Source organism: Anabrus simplex, chromosome 1 (assembly GCF_040414725.1).
Source record: "Anabrus simplex isolate iqAnaSimp1 chromosome 1, ASM4041472v1, whole genome shotgun sequence".
Taxonomy (NCBI): Eukaryota; Metazoa; Arthropoda; class Insecta; order Orthoptera; family Tettigoniidae; genus Anabrus; species Anabrus simplex.
Window position 1 is genome coordinate 1,346,236,588 of NC_090265.1, and position 23,306 is coordinate 1,346,259,893.

The following is a 23,306-nucleotide window of genomic DNA, read 5'->3' on the forward strand; positions in this document are numbered from 1 at the left end:
TTATCTAGGACTTTAAACTCTTTCTCCACAAATTAAAGTGTAAAGGTTTTCATCATCTTATTACAACGAAAAGCAATCATAGTTATACGGTCTAACATCGTGCTCATGGCCTCCAGCTTTACATGAGATTCAAACCACGGACACGTGGCTTCACATTTCAAAGTACCACATGCATTGAGTGGGTTTGAAATAAAACAGTAATCACCGACGGGTGGGTTCTTGTTTTTACTAAGGGGTCCTGACTCATCGCGGACCATCCATTGTTTCTACTATTTGCTAATAACAGGCAATTAGCAAACCAAAGCTGGATTATTATTTAACACACTCAACTCAACGAAGCTAATAATTAATTACGGAATTGCCTTCTTAAGCCGACCCCAGCAATGCGATGGAGGGATCACTTTAACAGGAACGCAGGCTGCCACGTTTCACAAATCAGAGTCTACTTGGCGCCGACCCACCGACAGGAATGTGTTAATTTGGAGCTGGACTAATGGATTGCTGTCCCCTCTCGTACCTTCCTCGTGCGAGTGGCGGTCAGTAGGCAGTATGAGCCTTTAATTGGAACACAGAGAGCGAATTACTGCTGCGCACTGTCCGTTATCAGTAACCAAGTCTCAACAAGAAGAAGAAGAAGCTTTTCTTCTTTGCTATTGGATTTTGTCGCACTGGCTCGGACAGGACCTATGACGACTATGGGATGATATACGTCTAGGATGAGGAAGGAAGAGACCATAACCTTAATTAAGGTGTGAAAATTGGAAACAACGGACAACAGTCATCAGTGGAGTTCGCACCCGCTATCTCCCGAATGCAAACCGACAGCTGCGTGACTAAAAAACCGTGTAGCCTCTCGCTCGGTAATTAATAGTTCCGATCTTTCTGTCATCGGGAAGAATAAAGCAGAACATTGATACGCAGGCAGCCTGAATGGCCAAAAATGCATATATGTATGCGGAAGCTTACTTACTTAATTACTTACTTACTTACTTACTTACTTACTTACTTACTTACTTACTTACTTACTTACTTACAAACTTCATTGCGCTACGATCCTCTGAGAACCTTGACCTCCTTGATAAAAGGTTGCCGTTGTTAATAGTTTTTATTATTATAAAGAGAGGTAAAATAATTGAATTCATCTGACTGTAAATACATTTGACAACAAAGATCGATAATAGCTACAAATTCATTACAAATTTTAATAAAAAAACGTGATATAACACCGCCCAATTAATTCTAAGGAAGTAAAACGTAAAAATGGTAAAGCAAAATGTGTAGGGTGTCCCTTACCACAGACATGACGACATCACGCAGGAAGCGTGCAGAGAAAGCCAGTTTAGACAGGCTGCCATATATAAATATTTTAAGCCGCCTCTGGCACCGAAGATTAATTCATGTATATTCAATTAAGGATCACTTAGGCGCGGGAGACACGGCTCACATATACCTCATTTCTCTTTACCAAACTCCTTTGCCTATTGGGTGGAGTTCTCGAACAAGGCAGTTGCCTCTAATATATGGGCCATACGCAACTTTGGATTTATTGTCTCTTCTGTTGGAACTACAAGATGACACGCACACTTTTGGAGTGCAGTGTGGATGCTAGGACTGATGTTTGCTAGTCCTCAGAAGTGCACCATTGGAGCAGAACCCCAGTACAAGACCAAGGGTTTCATTCTCACTACGACCTTCATGGGGGCAGCGGTTTTTACTGAGGCTTCTACCTACAACTGCTCAGACGGCTGGTATGTTGCATGATATCTTTATAGAGTTTGATCGTTCTGAAAGGACAGACCTTTCCTTGTGCTCACCCAGCTATTCAGTTTTGGATGTTCAGTGAAAACTTCGACACATTTATCTCGAAGATTGTGCGAAGACCAATTCTCAAACTCTCGGGTTCTCTTTGCTTCAATATCAGAAACTTCATACAGGTGTTGGTCTTCAATGTGGTCTAATATCCTACAGATGTTATAGTGTTGAATGTAAGCTTCCCACCTTGCTTTCATTAGTCCAAGTCCACGAAATTTCTTGGGAGCGTACAACATGCTACTGGGGCAGTCATCTGCTAAACCAATAATTTCCTTGACTGCTCCTCGTAGTATCTTATCAACATTGTCTGATTTTAGACAGGGGAGCACATTGCAGGGGATAAACTAGGCCATAAGTATTCATTAATTAATAGGAGTTTCTGATCATGTTTCAGTAATGTAAAATTGCATAAATGAATATCCAAAGTGATTGACGTTTCGTCGAGAACAATTTCATCACAGAAACTTACACCATTTTATGGGTGCTGAATGATCTCTGAGAGAATGATATACCAAATTGTTTGCATATGATACAACCAGAGAAGCAAGACTCCATTTCTTCACAAAAAGGACTGTACACTTAGATGAATTTACCTTAAGTCCTATCGAGGTAAGTTGATTTTCTACTAAATCAATAAGAGTTCTAATACCAATTCCATCTCTTGCAATTAAGGCTAAATCATTGGCAAATGCAACTGAAGACAGGTTATTCAAGTCACTGTACAAGGAGAAGCTTTAATTACTTGCCTCTTCAGAATCGGCCACTTCTTTCAATACCACATCGATTGTTGAATTAAAGAAAGTGGACTCCTTTAGCCACAGTGATTTTCTTAGTTTTATTAGGATGGACTTAAATTTGGATTTCATAGTCTGAAATTAGCTGATAAATTAAGGCACATCACACTCAGATAGTGCTCTCTTGATATGATTATGGCAGATGGAGCCTTACTTACATCCAGAAAAGCAATGCAGAGATCACTTTTTATATGGTTTTCTCTTTGAAGGCAGCCAATCAATCAATCAATACTGATCTGCATTTAGGGCAGCCGCCCAGGTGGCAGATTCCCTATCTGTTGCTTTCCTAGCCTTTTCCGAAATGATTTCAAAGAAATTGGAAATTTATTGAACATCTCCCTTGGTAAGTTATTCCAATCCCTAACTCCCCTTCCTATAAATGAATATTTGCCCCAGTTTGTCCTCTTGAATTCCAACTTTATCTTCATATTGTGATCTTTCCTACTTTTATAGACGCCATTCAAACCTAGTCGTCTACTAATGTCATTCCACGCCATCTCTCCGCTGACAGCTCGGAACATACCACTTAGTCGAGCAGCTCTTCTTCTTTCTCTCAATTCTTCCCAACCCAAACATTGCAATATTTTTGTAACGCTACTCTTTTGTCGGAAATCACCCAGAACAAATCGAGCTGCTTTTCTTTGGATTTTTTCCACTTCTTGAATCAGGTAATCCTGGTGAGGGTCCCATACACTGGAACCATACTCTAGTTGGGGTCTTACCAGAGACTTATATGCACTCTCCTTTACATCCTTACTACAACCCCTAAACACCCTCATAACCATGTGCAGAGATCGGTACCCTTTATTTACAATCCCATTTATGTGATTACCCCAGTGAAGATCTTTCCTTATATTAACACCTAGATACTTACAATGATCCCCAAAAGGAACTTTCACCCCATCAACGCAGTAATTAAAACTGAGAGGACTTTTCCTATTTGTAAAACCTGACTTTTAGCCCCGTTTATCAACATACCATTGCCTGCTGTCCATCTCACAATGTTTTCGAGGTCACGTTGCAGTTGCTCACAGTCTTGTAACTTATTTATCACTCTATAGAGAATAACATCATCCGCAAAAAGCCTTACCTCCGATTCCACTCCTTTACTCATATCATTTATATATATAAGAAAACATAAAGGTCCGATAACACTGCCCTGAGGAACTCCCCTCTCAACTATTACAGGTTCAGACAAAGCTTCACCTACTCTAACTCTCTGAGATCTATTTTCTAGAAATATAGCAACCCATTCAGTCACTCTTTTGTCTAGTCCAATTGCACTCATTTTTGCCAGTAGTCTCCCATGATCCACCCTATCAAATGCTTTAGACATGTCAATCGCGATACAGTCCATTTGACCTCCAGAATCCAAGATATCTGCTATATCTTGCTGGAATCCTACAAGTTGAGCTTCAGTGGAATAACCTTTCCTAAAACCGAATTGCCTTCTGTCGAACCAGTTATTAATTTCACAAACATGTCTAATATAATCAGAAAGAATGCCTTCCCAAAGCTTACATACAATGCATGTCAAACTTACTGGCCTGTAATTTTCAGCTTTATGTCTATCACCCTTTCCTTTATACACAGGGGCTACTATAGCAACTCTCCATTCATCAGGTATAGCTCCTTCGGCCAAACATTGACAATGGAGGTATTTACGTGCGTACCAGATACTAATACAAAACCTCTTTGATGACAGCAGAATGATATTACATCCCGAAGATGAAATTCAATAACTCGTTCGATTATTCTTCGCACAATAGATAAAAAGGTAATGGACCTCCAGTTTATCAAGTCATCTGCATTACCTCTTTTGAAAATGAATACGGTTCTGGCTCTTTTAAATTCAGATGGAAAAATCTTAAAAGGGAGCATTGCTGTACCCAAAAGAGAAATAACACCATCAGGGCCAGGAGTCGTATCAGTTTCCATTCTTGACCTACCGAATTTACTCCATCCTTCGTTATGGTAAATCTTGTTTTCGAGAATTGTCAAATTGGATTGTCTCCTGTGATGACATTAGTTCAAGATCATTTACGATCGGAGTCTCTGAATTACTGCTACAGTTTCGATCATATATGTTCCTGAAATATTCCTCAACATCAATGATAGGGACAGGATAGGAAATTTGTGTCCATTCACTCATGATGTACCTGACTACCATTCTCCTCTGATTGTAGTAATTCTGCTGCACTGGCCTTATGTGTATTTTTTTTCTGCTTATCTCTTGTTCGACCTTCTCCGAGATTTGGTGGAATTTGGAAATGCCTATTCAGAGGCAATCTTCTTTTTCCTGCTCTAGTTGTAGTATTTGGCTGCAGGGTGCTGAGGTCCTGGGAGCTGCTGATTAGATACACGAATACATTTTAAAATATCTAACAAAAGATTATCAAGGTGTTCTGGTGCTTCATTAACAATACCTTGAATCATGTCTTCCCACAGCTGAATAGGTGATAGGGTATTTGTACGAACTGACTTTTAAAAGGCATACGTTCAGGACTATCAATGAAGCAATAAGTTACTCTGTAAGTAGGAGGATACAATTTGATTTCTGAATTCGTCTGGGTGATCATTATTAATTTCAATGCCCACACCAGTGAAGTACTTACTACAGAATTGAAATTGCTGTCCAGCTTTACTGGTTGAGTGGATGTCTTTCGAGACTATGATTTCTGTTTCACTATTATGTAACTGATCTATAGAGCTTTTTGGCATAACTGGCAATATCTGACTATCAATATTATGATAAGGATAGTCATGTTGTCACTATCATGACTATCATTGGGATTATATTCCACTGGCCTTGCAAACCTAGGGTCACGATTGCTTGGTGTAGCCTATAGGCAGATTTCTCAGCTGATATTGAGGGAATTGGATCAGTCTGTGAGTACTTATTGTCTATATCTTGGTGAGCAGCTGATGAATTATGGCTACTGACAGTGTCGGTGCATCTACTTAAATGTGATTGACTGACACGAATCTTATGATCTCGTTTTCCTTTGAATCACTTACCATTGATAATGCGTAACTGAACATCTGTCTCCTTTTGTGATGCAGGATAATGTGACACGTCATCAGTAGACTTATGCGTGCTAAATGACTAACAAGTAAAATGGCATATATTAACAACACCGCACAAAGAAAGAAAATATAAAATGAAACAAAATAAGACGTGTAATTATGTAAGTAGGTTATATATTATTAGTAAATACCCATTAATAACCTCTAAGTTATGCAAATGAATGATCAACTTCCTTTCCCAACCGAAAAGCATAATTCAGAACATATTCAAATGTTGCCACTGACATCAGCATTCACTAATAATTCGTTTTACTAAATGGAAAAATAATATGAAGACTAAAAGAGCAACGTAATATGTAACCAAACAAATAAACAAAAGGAAAAACGTATTACACTGTGCTGTTATATTCACATCAAAGAAACCCAAAACAGAGGGTCCTGAACATTGTCAGTTACTTAAATAACACAGTTAAAAATCCTGATCAAAATCTATATACAAATAATTGTAAGTGGTTGTTGAAAAGTCGCAAATTCATAAAATATACTAGAGCTAAAATGCCACAGCATTCAGTTATTCCAAGACAGTCCAGGGCTGCGTGTTCGTCTTCATCTTAATACATTAATTTACATACATCACACTGCACTACAAAACCATCGGAGAAACACGCAATTGTGGATATGTTGGCATGTGGATAGGCATACAGCCGTAATACTGGGCTAAATCCATACAAAGTGCCGACCCCAAGATTGTGGGAAGAAGGCGAGGAAGAAGAAGAGCAATTGTTCGTAGATGTTCCACGAGCACAGACCTCATCAGGGATTGATGTAAGTATGAAACCCATCTACGTGTGGAGAGTTACTTCGCATTCAACGTCGTAACACTTTACAAGAGAGCAGCCTCAAAGGAATAATACTTAAGGTGCATGAAGAAATCCACTGTATAGCTCAAGACGGAAGTGACTGTCGTACCGATACGGTTGCAATAAATCGTAAGAAAAACGAAGCAAATATAATTGTCCCTCCCATAAAGATTAATTTTTCCCGGCCTGACTACGTGGAAAAAGATAAAAACCGGATATATACCTGCCAGCAATACCCTACTTCCAGGGAGCCTAGAATGTCACCAACATCAGAGTAATAGAACTGCTTCTGTGTGCACGAGGGACTATACCCAGAAGTTTCATTGAATGGCGACGAACTTACTAGCTCGATAAAAAGTTAGAAGATCAGAGTGTTACTACAATTATTATATTATTCTCGGCCGCAAAAACGCCGAACAATTTACTTTTTTGCTGGTGGTTTAACATCACATAAACGAATGGAAGCAAGGATGGGAAAGTGCTAGGAATGGGAATGTAGCGGCCATGGCCTTAATTAAGGCACATCCCTAGCATTTGTCTGGTGTGAAAATGGGAAACCTCGGAAAATCATATTCAGGGCTGCCGACGGTGGGATTCCAATCCACCACTTCCCCAACCATTAGTATGGGAAGCGTAGTATTTCATTTTCTCCAGGAATTTTTTTAACATTAACAAAGTTCAAAAGCTTAAGTTCAATGGTATTTATGCGAGCCTACATGTCAATTGTTTTAAATTAACTTACGTGATGTTCGGTTTCTATTTGGCAAACACAAATTGATATTAGAGTACAAACATACTATCTCAACCACGGGGGAAATGTGAAGGAATATCATGATAAAAAATAATGTGAGAGAAAATCTCATACAGCGATGGAAGGGAGGTGACTGTTCCCTCTTCTAGCTGAGTTTATAACTGTTGTGAGTAGAGCGATTCACATTTGAACGGTAAGCACCCCCTCCCCTAGTCAGAACAAAGGTTCCTATGTGTCCCGAGGTCTTGCATTAAAATGGCGCACACACTCACATTATTATTATTATTATTATTATTATTATTATTATTATTATTATTATGAAAATGAGCATTTTCAAGATTAAAGTGATGTCAGTAGGGAAGAAACCTAAAAGATTGTAAATCAGGCCATAAACATAAAACTGGAACAAATTTCTTTGTCTGTTTAAAATTTGCATTACGTCTTACCGGCACACATACGTCGTATGGTGATGATGGGTTGGGAAAGGGTTTGGAGTGGGAAGGAGGCTACCGTGGCCTTCTTCAAAGTACAGACTAAGCATTTGCTTGGTGTGGAAATGGGAAACCACGGAAAACCATTTGTAATCTTCTGACGGTTGGGTTTAAACCCACTATCTCCCGAATGCTAGCTCATAATTACATGACCTAAACCGCACGGCCATTTTCTCGGCACTGGAAATTATTTAATGTGTGTATATTCCCAGGATATTAATATAGCAAGTCAAATTGAATTAATATTCAGCAAAGCTAATGCAGTGAGCTCGCAGTGATGATCAACGGTATTCTTTCAGAAAGAAATCAGCCCTCTGACGAAATTATATTTACACGGGTCAGTTTTCAGACCGACTTTACCTTACGGGTGTGAAAGTAGGGTGGACTCGGGATATCATATTGATAAGTTAGAAGTAACAGGCAGGAAAAAGTAGTGAGTATGATCACTGGTACAAACAACTGGGAACAGTGTTAGGATCGTACTCTGAATGTGAAGGTATTATTATTATTATTATTATTATTATTATTATTATTATTATTATTATTATTATTATTATTATTATTATAATGAAAATTACACAGTCTGTTTCCAGTTATTCGACTGTGTCAGGGATGGAATGCATAATCCCCCCAATCTAGTGACGAGGAGATATGGTGTGTCCTATGAACTTCTCTGCATTAGGGCCTGTGTAGTTAGGCCCTCCAAAATGGTGACAGGAGGGCCATATAACCATAAAACTGGGCCCAAGATTGTGATTGTGTGGTTAGGCTCATGGCCAGGTGAGTTAGCCGTGTGTTTAGGGGGCGCGCAGCTATAAGGTTGCATCCGGTAGATCGTGGGTTTGAACCCCCACTGTCGGCAGCGCTGAATATAGTTTTACGTGTTTTCTCATTTTCACATCCGACATATTTTGAGGCTGTACCTTAATTAATACCACAGCCGCTTCCTTTCTACTTCTGGGCCTTTCCTATCCCATCGTCGCTATAAGACCTCTCTGTGACGGTGCGAAGTAAAGCAATTTCTAAATAATGATTATAATAACAATAGCATGTAGCCTCCGGAGAGGCCTGGTGCAGGTCTTTTGATTTGCCTCCCGCAGGCGACCTGCGTGTCATGATGAGAATGACCCGGCACCTCTGTAACCACCTTGAACCTACTATCTCCTTTTATCTTTGACATACATTCTGTAGGATTGTTTTCTACCAATGAAAGACTAAACGATTATGGCGTTGAGGTTTTCCGGTTCTGAACACATAGTTTTTAATCTCTAAGTGATGAAAGCATCACAGTAGACAACTAAAAGTCTCTAGTGTTGAAATCTATAATTTCGAAACGATACAATTAAAAAATTCAGTGTTCTAAACACCAAAAACCTGTCGCAAGGGGCAACTAAAAGGAGTCCAGGGGCTCCGAAATTTGGTGTGTGTGTTGGCACTGTTGAACTTATGGCACACATCTTATCAGAAGGTGAAAAGGACACGAGGGCATCTCTACAACATAGCGAGGAACCAACAGGCCCGACCGGCGCAACCAATTCCACGAAGAGCTTCAGAGAGGTGGCTAGTCAAGGAAAACATCACTGGCAGCACCACAACTCGAAGCAAAGGTATACCCCAATGGGGAAAGGAATCGTCCACACGGGAGAACATACCCGATCATAGAGACAGAACAGATCCAAAACGGAAGGATCACGAAATATTACCCGATATACATACTGTTGGACGACAGGGTACAGGCAGCGATGAAGAGCACATTCAGTGGAGAATAGTAGATAAAAAGAAATACAAGAAATCACAATTTATCATTGGAAACACGACACCTGAAAACAATCAACTAAGAGCACGAGATGAATCAACTTGGTTATAATGTCGGCCGAATACACGAAAGGTCAAAGATGCAGATCTTGTAGCGTACTTAAAAGATAATGGTATTGCCGGGAAGATTGAATGTGCTCAGCTAAATGCAGTCGGTAACAACAAGTCATTCAGAGTAGGAATACCGTTCGAACTGAGAGAGTTAGTAGAACAACCACACTTCTGGCAGAAAGGTGTCTTAGTAAGGCGATTTCTTTTTCGAGGACACCAAAGAGAAAGCATACAGTTATAGAAAGGAAATAAATTAACACATTGAAAGTGATGACATGGAATGCTGAAGGTGCAGTAAATGCATTCGATATGTCACCAAACGATGATTTAGCGGACTTTGATTTGATCATTTTAACAGAAACTTTTCTAACTAGAGAGTGGAATATTCCTACTTTTTATACGATGCATGTTTTTGCCATTCAAGGACAAACGGGTAGACCAGTTGAAGGAATGTCATGCCTCCTCAAACCAAAAATGGCTCCCTTTAAATTGCTGTACGAAGTACCGGAGATGTTAATAGTCAAAACAAAACTATGCACAGTGATAGGCGTATACTTTCTACCACGATACAAGGCAGAAGACATTGTGAATATTATTAGTGCTGGGCTTCATAGACTACAACCACAGGATCTAGTAATACTCACGGGAGACCTGAATTGGAGGATAGATATTCGCAACTCTAGAAAAGGTACTTCTGGAGTACCTCAAGACAGAAGGGTTAAGCCTTATTAACGAAGTAAGTGAAAAGACATGTATACGCCATAATGGAAGTTGCACTATAGATTTGTTATTTTCCAATATGAAGGACGTCGAAATGATTTCCCTGACAGTTCTACGCAGTGGCAACAACACTGATGCTGTGAGAGAGAACCAGAACCGTCACTAAAACTACGGAAGTATCAAGGAAAATCAACATGCGGGTAATATCAGAGTCTAATGTACTAAATTATATGGTGTCCCTACATGTCCAAGATGGTGATATTGATAGTGCAGTATCGAAACTACAAAACATTATCCTAAATTCGGCTATAAAATATAGTCAAACCGAGAAGAGAGCAAAACCATGGTTCAACGGGTCCTGTTACCAGGCTAGATATGAAACAATTAATCTCCTCCATACTGCTGCAGACACGCTAGAAGAAGAAGCACTAACAATGTACGTCTGGAAAAGAAAGGAATACAAAAAGCTAATAAGGGAAACTAAAGCGAAATACTATGAAGAGACAGCACTAAAACGGATAGAAGAGGCAGAAAACAACCCTTTACATGGTTATCAAGCCGAAACGACCAACATTCCCTCGTAATATTCCAATGAGCACGGTGACTGCTCATTACACACCGGTTTTGACATTTAAGGACACGAGACCACGCATAATCAACGATAGCACCGAAATTGACGGACCACAGGAGATAGAGTAGGTACTCTTAAATTTGAAAAATAATAAAGCTCACGGGCCAAACATGATCTATAATGAACATTTGAAGAGTTTGGCTCTTGTTCTATTTGAACCCCTTACTAGCCTATTCAATGAATGTGTTAAACAGGGAAGAATACCAGATCGATGGCGGACTTCAACGATAAAGACCCTTTATAACGGGAAGGGAGACTTAAGCGACCCTAATTCATATCGAGGAGTAGCACTAGAATGCACATTACTGAAGATATTGACTAAACTGTTAACGCAAAAGCTAAATGCTTTAATAGATCAGTATCTCTCAGAAGAGCAATTTGGATTTAGGAAAAACCGGTCCACAATACAGGCTATAGAATACCTTCAGAATGATATTCATGAAGCCTTTAGATTAAAGAAGGGAAAGCTACATGTTATATTCGTGGATTATTCGAAAGCCTTTGATGCAATTAGTCGAACACATGTCATATCAAAGACTGAGGATCTCATAGGAAAAAATGATCCATTATTGCAATTAGTAAAAAACATACTGGCAAAGAATGACGTGCAAATAGACGATTCGATCACAATATTCGATCCAATAGATCGGACTACAGGTGTACTACAGGGTGATCCTTTAAGCCCTCTCCCTTGTAACGTCGCAACACATGATGTCATTCAGGCAACGAAGGCAGAAGGCATGAACATTCATATGTACGCAGATGACATGGTTTTAGTGACCAGATCAATACCTGCTCTGCAGTTGGCATTTGATCGACTCGTAGAGTGGGCTAAAACAAATGACCTTCATGTTAACAGAAGTAAAACCATGACTATGACCTTTAGGAAAGGAGGCAGACATGCAACAAGTGATGTGATATATTTGGATGGAGAACCATTAACCAGTGTGAAAAAATTTAAATACCTCGAATAACATTGCATATACAAGGAACCAATATCACAGCGCATATCAAACAAGGATTAACAGCAGCAGTGGTAGATATTAATGACATCAAATATTTGTATAAAATATCCCTTCACACAGCGTTGAAGTTATTCAGAGTGAAAATAGCACCTGTAATAACCTACGGCACCTTCAGTATCTGGCAGCATCTGTCGGTAAGGAACTTAAAGGATGTGGAGAAGATAAAAGCAACATTTTTAAGGAGAGCCCTTTTATCGAAATTCACCTCTTCGAGGCTGGTGTATGAGCTAACTACGGAAATAATGTTTTTGGAAGAAAAACGGGATAAATTCTCTCTCCCATCAACTCCAGCGTACCAAAGTTTTGTTCGCGAACATCAGAGAAAGAAATCGGAAATATGGTTGGACTTCTACAGTACGGAAGCGATGATGGAAGGAAGCCAACTACAAGTTACGGCATGTATCAACAAGGCTTGCTGTGCATGGTTTACACTTCAAACTATGCTTCACGACGAAGTATCACTCGCCAAATGAGGGATGCATGTGTGCTTTGTGCGGGAAGCAGTGTGATCGCTATCACGTGCTAAGGTGTGAAGGAAGGAAAATTCCTCTAATTAAGTTCTGCACTGAACGATTTTGTTTATTCTGTGTATATGGCAATTAGCTGCAATAAATATATTGCTTTTACACATGTTTGATGACATAACAATAACGTATATCAGTCATGAAAAAAATTGCAATTCCTTTCCTTCCGTGTGTTTAAATGTTTCTTTCTTATACTCATCACCTAATTCTGCTGAATTATGGGTCATAGGTGTCATAGAAGTATGAATATCATGTAATGTTAATTATTAAATTATTCAGCCTGAAGGCTTGCAGATTACGTGGTGACGTATGGTCAGCATGTCAGATCCTCTCAGCGATTATTCTTTGCAATCTAGACCGGGATCGACATCACATAGCTCTTCAACTGAATTATTACCATATTATTTAACAAGCGGGAGGTTCCTTCGTTTCGATCACAGTGTTGTGTATGAGGTGTGATCAACCTGCAAAAATAGTTGTTGCGTCGTGTAAGGTTAGGCCCCTCCAAAATGACGTCTGTGTAGAGGGATGGAGTTAAGATGCCGTCACCTTGACGAACACCCATATTATTATTATTATTATTATTATTCGCACATCTAAGGGGACATGCAGATTTATCTCTGTTTTACGGGTGGATGTCCTTTCTTACACCAACGCAATATGGTAAAACCACACCTCACTAGCTAACCTCCTCTAAGGGGAGAAAGAAATCAGGTTAGATAGTTACATGTAGGCAGAAGAAAATGTTAAGATGGCGGCTAGTACGTTATCGTTAATGCACGCACCTCACTCAGTGCGTGCACGGCGGTGAATAGTTACTTCCTAATCTTCTCACATAACAGCGCTGTTATCACCACGTACGGTTTGCACATGCGCGTGGCAGCGCAGTTAGGTGAACTGATCAGGCATTTTGTGAGTTTTGCAAATTTCAATATGGCTTCGCTTGTTTCCCAAAAGATTGCGCTAGTAACCGTGTGGGTAACTTCACATACTTCGCGCGCACCATCCCTGTTCGATATTTTAGCATTCAACATGACTATTACAATTCGAGATGTCTTCATAACTCCTCCGCATAGCTGCGCTGTTATCCACTGGCATGGATGCGCGCCTACCTTTCTTGATCGATACTTTGCAATTCAACATGTCATTGGCAGTTCGAGATAACTTCACAACTCGCCCACATGGCTGCGCTGTTATTCGCAAGCACGGATACGCGCGCACCACCCCTGATCGATATTTTTGCATTCAACATGACTATCGCAATTCGAAATGACTTCACATCTCTCCCGCATAGCTGCGCTGTTATCCGCTGGCATGGATGCGCGCACACATCCCTTGATCGATATTTTGCATTTCAACATGACAATCGCAAATTTCGGGATGGTTTCACATCTCACCCGCATGGCTGCGCTGATATCTGCAGACGAAGATGCGCGCGCACCAACCTCTCCTCTGCTCGTGGATCTCGCACTCCACGGCGCTCCTCTACCCGCTCAACGATGCAATACAAGGCGATGCATAAGGCGAAAAAACTTTGTCGCTCTCTCGCAAGAGAGAGGTGACCATGCCTCCCTCTTAGCCGGGCAATATTTTTGGCAGAGGACTCATCGGAAAGGCGGTGGACCTCTAGGGAGAGAGAGAGAGAGAGCAAATCTCTCATTCACCCATCCCCTATTTTGGTAGGGGGCTGGGATGAGAGGACCATCTCTCCACACTCCCCCCCAAAAACAAAGCAAAAACCTCGGTTCCCTAACATAACCCAGACCCTCAAAGATGGCGACTGTGAGGTTAGGCTTGCTCTCTTATTCAAAAGCCACGCCTCACACGTGTTTAATTAAAAAAAAGCACGTGGTCTTGTTTGTGAACAAGAGCACGAGGAGTGAGGTTACGCCCCTCCAAGATGGCGTCGAGGTTAGGCTTGCTCTTTTATTCAAAATGCGCGCCTCATACGTGCTTAAGTTAGTAAAAAAGAGCACGACGTCTTGTTTGTAAACAAGAACACTTGGTATTAGGGGTCAATGACCTTGCCAGTGGTCAATGACCTCGGGGTGCTGACGCCAGTGATCTAGAACATACATAGACCTACTACTCTTAGCAGTGAGACCGTTGGGTACTGTAAGTTTCAAATTTGGGTGTATCTCCCAAGTGCTTGTGCTTGGCCTCATATGACTCTTCATTAAGCCTTGTAGAGAACATTCCGAATCATTGTCAGTTTATAGAAGCGTGCTGCATTATTGAGATAACCCCTTCCTCATTTGTGTATGTTTTATAGATTTAATAAGTATTGTGACCAAAATCTGTCAGATTTTGAGAAATACCTTTAATAAGAGTCATTAAAAAATAATTAACAACAAGAACAACAACATGTGCTCAACTAAGTATAAAATACTGACATTTGAGAGACAAAAGTTCGCTTAGCGTCTATCATAGTACTCTTCAAATAATGAACAAAACGAGAACGTACACAAACAAATGCAAAATAATGATATTGTTTTGAGAGTAAACTATCGTACATTACAGGTGAGTAGTCTTCATCCAAACATTTTACAATATGTAATATACCATGGGTGCATTTGTGTATTCGTATGTAATTACTCTTGATAGCGTTTCCTCATTTTATGTGATCGTAGGCGTATTATTACATTCCTTTGTCAAATTATGATAAAAATTATCTCATCAGTAGTATAGGAATTTCACGCAACGACATAAACTTAACACTACACATGTAGGCCTAACGTCACAGTTCTTGGCAGCAGACTTCTATACCAAAAGGGGTGTGACTGTAACGAGCAGTTATTACTCTTGAAGGCGAAGCTATAGGGAAAGATCTATTTGTATTATTTCCCCCACATTCAAACACATTCACTTTGAGTGTAATAACCTTGCTTAAGAGACAAAAGAATTCTATATGCCCTTCTAAATTGATTAGCTTTCATCAAATTAGATAAAACTCTCATTTTAAAAATCGATCCCAAGTATCGATTGGTAAAAGGTAATTAATTGTTACGTTTTTAAATAGTGTGTTTAAGATATTGCTTAAAATTTTTATGCATTATTTCTAGGAAAAGTACTCCCTCTTCCTTTTGTAAAAGTTGATGCTTTATCTCTCAAAAAGCTTATTGCAACTGTTTTAAAAACTGTATTTTCATCATTATGGACGCATAGAATAATGGAAAACAGTTATGTACATATACTAAAAGCAATCATTGCAGCTGATTAATATTTATTACTAGATAGTTGGTATAAAGTTTTAAAAAGACCCTTTTTCCACCAATTTTTTTCAGTCAGTAATTTGTTCTATGCCCTTGGTGATAGGCATGGTAGTTATCACGTTATTTTCCTTGTTGAGCGAGACTCGCGATGAAGTTTGCCAGTTAAACCCTATCCTTGGTTGTAGCGTATTAGTTTACCTCGTTTGGCTAAGATATTTCTTAGCGGGCACCTAGGGACTGAGGATAACATTTCTGCAAGATTCCGACTTCCTACATGAAGGATTCCGGTAATACAGTGATCAGACCGTGTGTCGATGGGTTTTCTTTTTCACAGCCTACAGAGATTTTAGTACGCTACTTAAATCAGTCATTTACCAAGGGATTAAGCAGGAAATTTTTGTTAATATTTCATAATTATTCACAGTGATTTAATAATTACAGTATTACTGCTGTTACTATTTTATTCAAATAGGCAATTCTTATTTTCCCTAACAGTGTTCAATGTACAGGAATAGATAAAGGAAAAATGTAATGTATAAGTAGGCTTACTTTCCACACTCTGAAGTTATGCATAGCAATGTTTAATGGTAACTACAACCACGGTAGAATCAATCAATCAATCAATCACACAATCAATCAATCAATCAATCAATCAATCAATCAATGAATCAATCAATCAATCAGTCAAGCAAGCAAACAAGCAAGGAAGCAAGAAAGCAGTCAAGCAAGTATGCATGTATTGCTGTCACCTAGGTGGCAGAGTTCACATCAGCTGTTGTTTTCTTAGTCTTTCCTTAAATGATCTTAAGGAAATTTCCAAATTTATCGCATATCTTCCTAGGAAATTATTCCGATTCCTAATTTATTTTACTATTAACGATTATTTGCCCCAACGTTTTCTCTTGAATTCCAACTGAATTAATTAATAACATTAATTGACTGACTTTTCACCTCGTGTACCATCATACCATTGTCTGCAGTCCATATCATAGCATCATCGAGATCTTTTTGCAGTCGGTGACAATCCTGCAACTTAGTCAATACTCTACACAATTTAAAATCATCCATTCGGTTTTTGGCTGTTGATAACTTTGTCCATGTGTCGCTTTTCACCAAGTGCAATTCGAAAAAGCTATTCCACTTTAATAAATATTAAGATAAGGAAAAGAACATTATGACTGCTAATAGCACAGTAAACTTTTCCTCCTCCTATTAGCTTCCATGCGATTTTCTGCAAAGTTTATGCTTTATAAAATATTATCAAATAGGAAGAAATATATCCTGCTTCATCTCTTTCCTCATGAACTTGCTAACGTCCTGGATCACAGCGGAGCTGGTGAAATGCTCTGCTTTACTCTTGGCTGACCAAAGAGATGAAGAGCCCTGTTTCTGATGCCAGTCATCTCTTTCTCATGCAGAGGGAGGTGTGGGCAGGAGATTGCTTGTGGCAGAGGTCCGGCGGGAATCTAACCTCTCTGGACGGCCAAGCACGATTTATGACATAGCTCTCTCCTCTGATATATTACCCCAAGAAACGTAATGTAACGTATAAGTGATAGACTGGGAGTTCTTCATTCTGGCACAAATCTCGAATACAATGAGACAATATTCTCCAGTTTACGAAAATGGAGTCCTTTTTCACTAAACACAGATCTACAATCAAGTTCATGGTTATAGAAAGCCAGATCAACCTATTCCTTACTGATCTAATCTGCCAATATAGCTTAAATGTATCCTTACAGAGGGAAGTGTGTAGAAATATATTTAGGAATGATTGACTAGCATATGTCACTTGTGGCCTCCTCATGTTTCCTCAATTTTGATGTGACTTCCAAGTTTTGGTTCTTGTAATGCTATCCTTAGCTTATTCCAAGCTTACCCATCCATCTTTCATATGTCGCCTCTTCCTCACATCTCCTGAGAGTGACATGAGCATAATATCAGCGTCACCGCTATCATAAATATTATTGATAACACTTGTACTGAATTCTAGAAACAAAGGTATTGTTTATCTTAAAATTCGAAATGCAATGTGATACATTATTTGGTTTACAAATTTGATTTCATTATTACAGAGCGCTAAGAATATAAAGTCATAACTTATTTTCATAAGTGGAAATAAGTTAAAATTGTAATTTCGATGCCCTGTCGACTTAAGTTTCTAGAAGTGTAACCGAATGCATTATTAGCTTCTACCTTCCCAGCACAGAAATTACAGTGTGGAGGAATTTCAAGTTGTTTTGCCCATTCAGAGCATGACTGGAGAGGGCTACGCGTTATAGAGCTTTGAATTACTATGGTAATATGCAGTGGGAATGCACAAATCCCGCGCATAAACAGTACCTCACAGTTCACACCGTAAGTTCATCATATCTTCCTTGTTGATATACTCCAGGTAGCGCTGGCTGTATGCACAGGCACAAGGCAGTGAAACATACAGTTTCACCTTCCTTGCGGCTTGAAGCTCAGATACCTTCCACGTAAAAATTAAGGATAATTATTAGTCTCTCACAAGGGTTCTACAAAGGATAAGAAAAAGAATACGAAGATAATGATTGCAATAGCAAGGCTCTCCCTTCTTCTACCCACATGCATGGTTTGGGCGAGGTGAGAATTCTGAAAACAAAAGATTCGTGGAGCAATGTTCTTTCCCTTCTTCTCAGTGTTTTTATATTTTTACAGTTTGCTTTACGTCGCACCGACACAGATAGACATATTGATGACGATAGGATAGGTAAGGGCTAGGAGTAGGAAGGAAGCAACCATGCCCTTCATTAAGTTTTATCCCCAGCATTTGCCTGGAGCAAAAATGGGAAACAATCTTCAGGGCTATCGACAGTGGGGTTCGAATCCACTATCTCCTGAATGCAAGTTAATAGCTACGTTACCCAAACCGCGCAGCCTGCTGCATGGTCTTCTTCTCAGTGATAGCGTGAATAAACCCGATTTCACTGTAAACTGTGGAAGAAACTCATACTGTGAATTCAGTATCTAATTGCATAGTATAGTAATAAAGAGTGGATCTAGCAAAGAAGAATGCAGTACATCTCTCATTTTTTTCCTGATTAATGCTTCTTTAAAGTTACTTTATTCACTTTATCAACGAGAATTAGCCTTTAAATGCAGGTTAATTTATTTTGACGATTAAATGTCACTTTTGTATTCCATGGCAGTTTTATAGCAAGAGGATATTATTTTTTAAATACAGTGTCGGTAGTGTAAACAGCTGAGCGACATTTTTTCATGTTTGTTATGTGGTATTTCATGGAAGAACGCTCTGTTCACCATTGATAGCTTACTGTGTACAGTATACAACATAAACAAGTGTTCTTTCCCTTCTCGTTCCACACACTTCTAGGGGTAATTTGTATAAAATGAGCGTATTCATTTACGGATAACTCTGCAGATGATCTCACGATTCAGTCTACTTTCTTTATATCAAGTTTCCCTCGGTGATCCCATCGATTTAGGAGCACTGTAAACACAGCAAAAAATACTTGTTTAATCACTGGTGGAAATCTTTGTAGCAGTTCATAATTCACTTCATATGTTGGACAAGAAACCGATGTCAACCCACTCCATCCCGCTAATTTACCCAGGTTTCGTTTCGTAATTCACTTAGGCCAATGATCGGTTCATTATTATTCCCTTAAAAATATCGGATTTAGTGAGACAAGGCGAAGTATCCTGCAAAGTTCAACTCAAAGAATGACAATGTAGGTTTTCCCAGTGTAATGTGAACGGGGTCTGAATTTATGTGTGCCCTCTGAATGTGAAATGTTCTAGGGTTTCCATGCAAAGTACAGACATCTCAGGTTTGCGGCTACTGTTGACTAGTAAAACTTATTAGTTGATTTGTAATAAATATCAGTTAACGATGCTATTGTGTACTACTTTGTGTTATTTCATAACCGTGGCAACTTTTTTGTCACTATGCAAATTTCAAGTAACACGGGTGTGTAGCAATTTGTCAATATTTTGCTATTTGATATGCATACATCAACTTATTCGTTCCTACTGATTGATTAATGGAGAAATCATTAAGTAGAACTTAGCTAACCACCAATTCCAGTCTTTGTTTGAGCTAAGTTGAACCTATTTATATAAAAAATACGTAAAGGAAAAAATGTGAATGCATGGGTTGAAGCTTAGTTCTACTTATAGTTAGAATAAGGTGGTTAAGTAGTTAATGTAGACAGTTGTGGTGGTAGCATTTTGCATGTGGTGCTGGCTACCCCCGCATGTGTGGGATTCTACAGAGTAGATGTGGTAGGTAGTTAGTTATAGATTTAGGAGGATAGTAGCTGTTCAATCTCTTTATTACCAGATACCGATCGTGTTGAACTATGGTTGGAAAGAAAGACACGTAATTGTAAAAAAACTTAGTTCTACTTAAACATTCAAGTTAAGATTGTAAATGATAAGGCGAGTTTCTATACAGTGTATAGTTTTGGTATTTTCTATCCCATTATTATTGTTATTAGTAGTACAAGGAGGAGGAGTAGGAGTAGTATTTCTTATTTGCATGAAGTCACACAAACTGATAAATTTTCAGAGTCAATAGAATGGGAAAGGGCTGGGACTGGGAAGGTACCAGCCAAGGCCTTAATTTTCAGGAAAAAATTCCTTACATGCCTCAGTTTAAAAAAGCTTATCATGAAAAATTGTCTTTAGGACCGTCGACGGTGATGGTACAATCCACTATCTCCGGAATACAAACTTGGTACAGCAAAACACGATCCGTTCCGCGTAGCTGACTTCTTTGGTATTATTATTATTATTATTATTATTATTATTATTATTATTATTATGTTGTATTGACGGTTGTAGGAATGATAAGTGCTCTTGAAACAAATATTATTTCCACACAGGCTATGAAGGCCCTTGGAGGGGTGGAAGGTAAAGGCTTCCACTATCCATAACCTCGGTACTCGGTGGGGTAGAGTGGTTTTCTCTACGCCCGGCCATGTTTTTCCTCAGGAATTAACCTGGTACTCCTTTTGGTGTAGTTTTTGATACAGTCATATAATATCTGTTTATCTAGTTAGAGGGAATGACTTGTCCAATGATTCTAATTTTGCAAGATAAAATACATGTAATCCAAATTATTACAATTTCGTTCCGATCCACGAGATAATCCTCCCCACAACGGCCTCTACGTATTTTTGAAACAAGACATAGGCTGCATTTCAAAAGGACACGTAGCGAGAATTGGCCGGTGTTTGTTCAGAGCCTGATGATCACACTGTTGCTACTGTCATCTCGCGACAGGAGGACATGTCACCGAACTAGCGTCTGAGGATTCTTGGTGGTCCTACAGACAGGGCTGCGCTGAATAATGCATTTCATTTAGTCGCTTTAAAGGAGAAGGTCCTTCTGAGCTCCGATAAATGCAAATCCCTGTACTCCCACGATATTCAGGCGTATTCCATATTCAAACTTAAGGAGATGCAGCCTTTAACGTCGGAACGTCGACAGTTTGGCTTACTCTTTTCTAACCGAACGCCCGCCTAGCTGTCTTTCATCTTGCCTGACAGGAATGAATATAAAAAGAGCTTATATACGCTAGAAAATACTTAATCAAAATATGCTGTGCTGTATAAAAATTGGCAGAGATTTTTGCGTTGTGTAGTTGTTAACACTTTAAATTTTAACCAGATATCGTTTGAATGATTTGATTTTCAATATTGTTGAAGGTAAAACATCATTATGAAGAGGCACCGTGATACATGATTTGATGTTAGTGTTGTAGCATGCGGTATCCTTCTCAGTAATAATCGTATTTCATCAGAGGAATGAGATAGTAAATGCGTATTGGAACTGAGTGTTGTATACCGTCTTTGACGGGTTAGTTCATGTACTTGCTGCATCTAGAGGAGATGAGGAACAGCTCAAGAGTGAAAGCATACCTCAACTAACCACAATTGCCTTTAGATGTAAAATTTTAGGTAAGATTTAGGAGCCTGAGACGTAGGAGTTAATAGCTTGTTATTCCATGCTATGACGGATATGAATTCCTTCCTCGCTCAAAAGTGCACTTAAAATCACACTTTACCCTTCAGCTCCTGCTTGCTGTACTCTTTTATTTAAAATGCGCCCGTAATTGGTTGAAATCAGGTTCGCTTACCAACAACTTTTCTGATGGTTCAAATATCCTCTTGAGTATTGATTTTCAGAAATTCCCTCCCTATTTATTATTTGGCCGATCAATATCAGTAGTTTAAATAGATTGTGTTAGTCAATGATGCTTCGATCATGCATGATTTTGGTGTCGACGAATCAAAATTATTTATAGAAAAATCATAGGTTTTGAAATAAGTAAATTCTCTAGAGTGTGTAATAATAGTTATTTAAGCAACAGCTACTGAAGTGATAAATTCACCTCATTCATTCGAAATTCCCGCGGCTCGAACGTAAGGTAAATCACCACTTTCCATGGCTCTTATGTATAATAATAATTTTATTCAGGTTCAGTGATATTATGTCCACCGTAATCTTGATTGACAGGTTTCAACATTCACTTCGCTGTGCACACACTAACGTCACTACGCACAGCAGCTCCACGGCTCGAATGTATGTCCATTGGCTAACACAACGTAAGGCTGGTGTGCACTTTGCTCGACTCCAGACGAGACCGATAACTCGCACAATCAACTCACGTGACCGCTCCACACTATGAACTCTCAGTTCACGACAAGTAACTGTCTACTCAACACACAGCACTCAAGGACAATACAAAACCAGCTATTCCTCGTCGAGGCGAGCCTGCTTTTATGTAACTGGCAATGAAGTTCTAGAATCTTCAGGGTGCGGCCAGAGTACAAGTGATCTACTTTCGCCTTCCAGAAAATTCATGGAGACACGAGCCAAAACGGACAACAGAAGCAGGGGCTGTCGCATGCCTGCCAGGCCGGTCAGGAACTCCTCAGTCTGACTCAGTCGTCCCTTGCAGGAAGTACCGAAGGGGGCTTCCAGAAAGCGGATGGTCACGTTATCACTTAACAGTACCATTGATAGATTTACCGTTTGATAAAACTAACTCTATTTATCTTAAGACAGTGAGAATAGGTGGTACTATATTTTTCCATTGTACGATCGCCTCTGTGGTGTAGTGGTTAGTATGATTAGCTGCCACCCCCGGTGGCCCGAGTTCGATTCCCGGCTCTGCCATGAAATTTTAAAAGTGGTACGAGGGCTGTAACGGGGTCCACTCAGCCTCGGGAGGTCAAATGAGTAGAGGTGGGTTCGATTCCCACCTCAGCCATCCTGGAAATGGTTTTCCGTGGTTTTCCACTTCTTCTCCAGGAAAATGCCGGGATGGTACCTCACTTAAGGCCACGGCCGCTTTCTTCCCTTTTCCTTGTCTGTCCCTTCCAATCTTCCCATCCCCCGCAAGGCCCCTGTTCAGCGTAGCATTTGGGGCATCCTGGGCGAGGCACTGGTCATTCTCCCCAAGTTGTATACCCCAACCCAATGTCTCACGCTCCATGACACTGTCCTTGAGGCGGTAGAGGTGGGATCCCTCGCTGATTCCGAGGGAAAACCCAACCCTGGGGGAGGGGTGAACAGATTAAGAAGAAGAAGTCCTTTTAA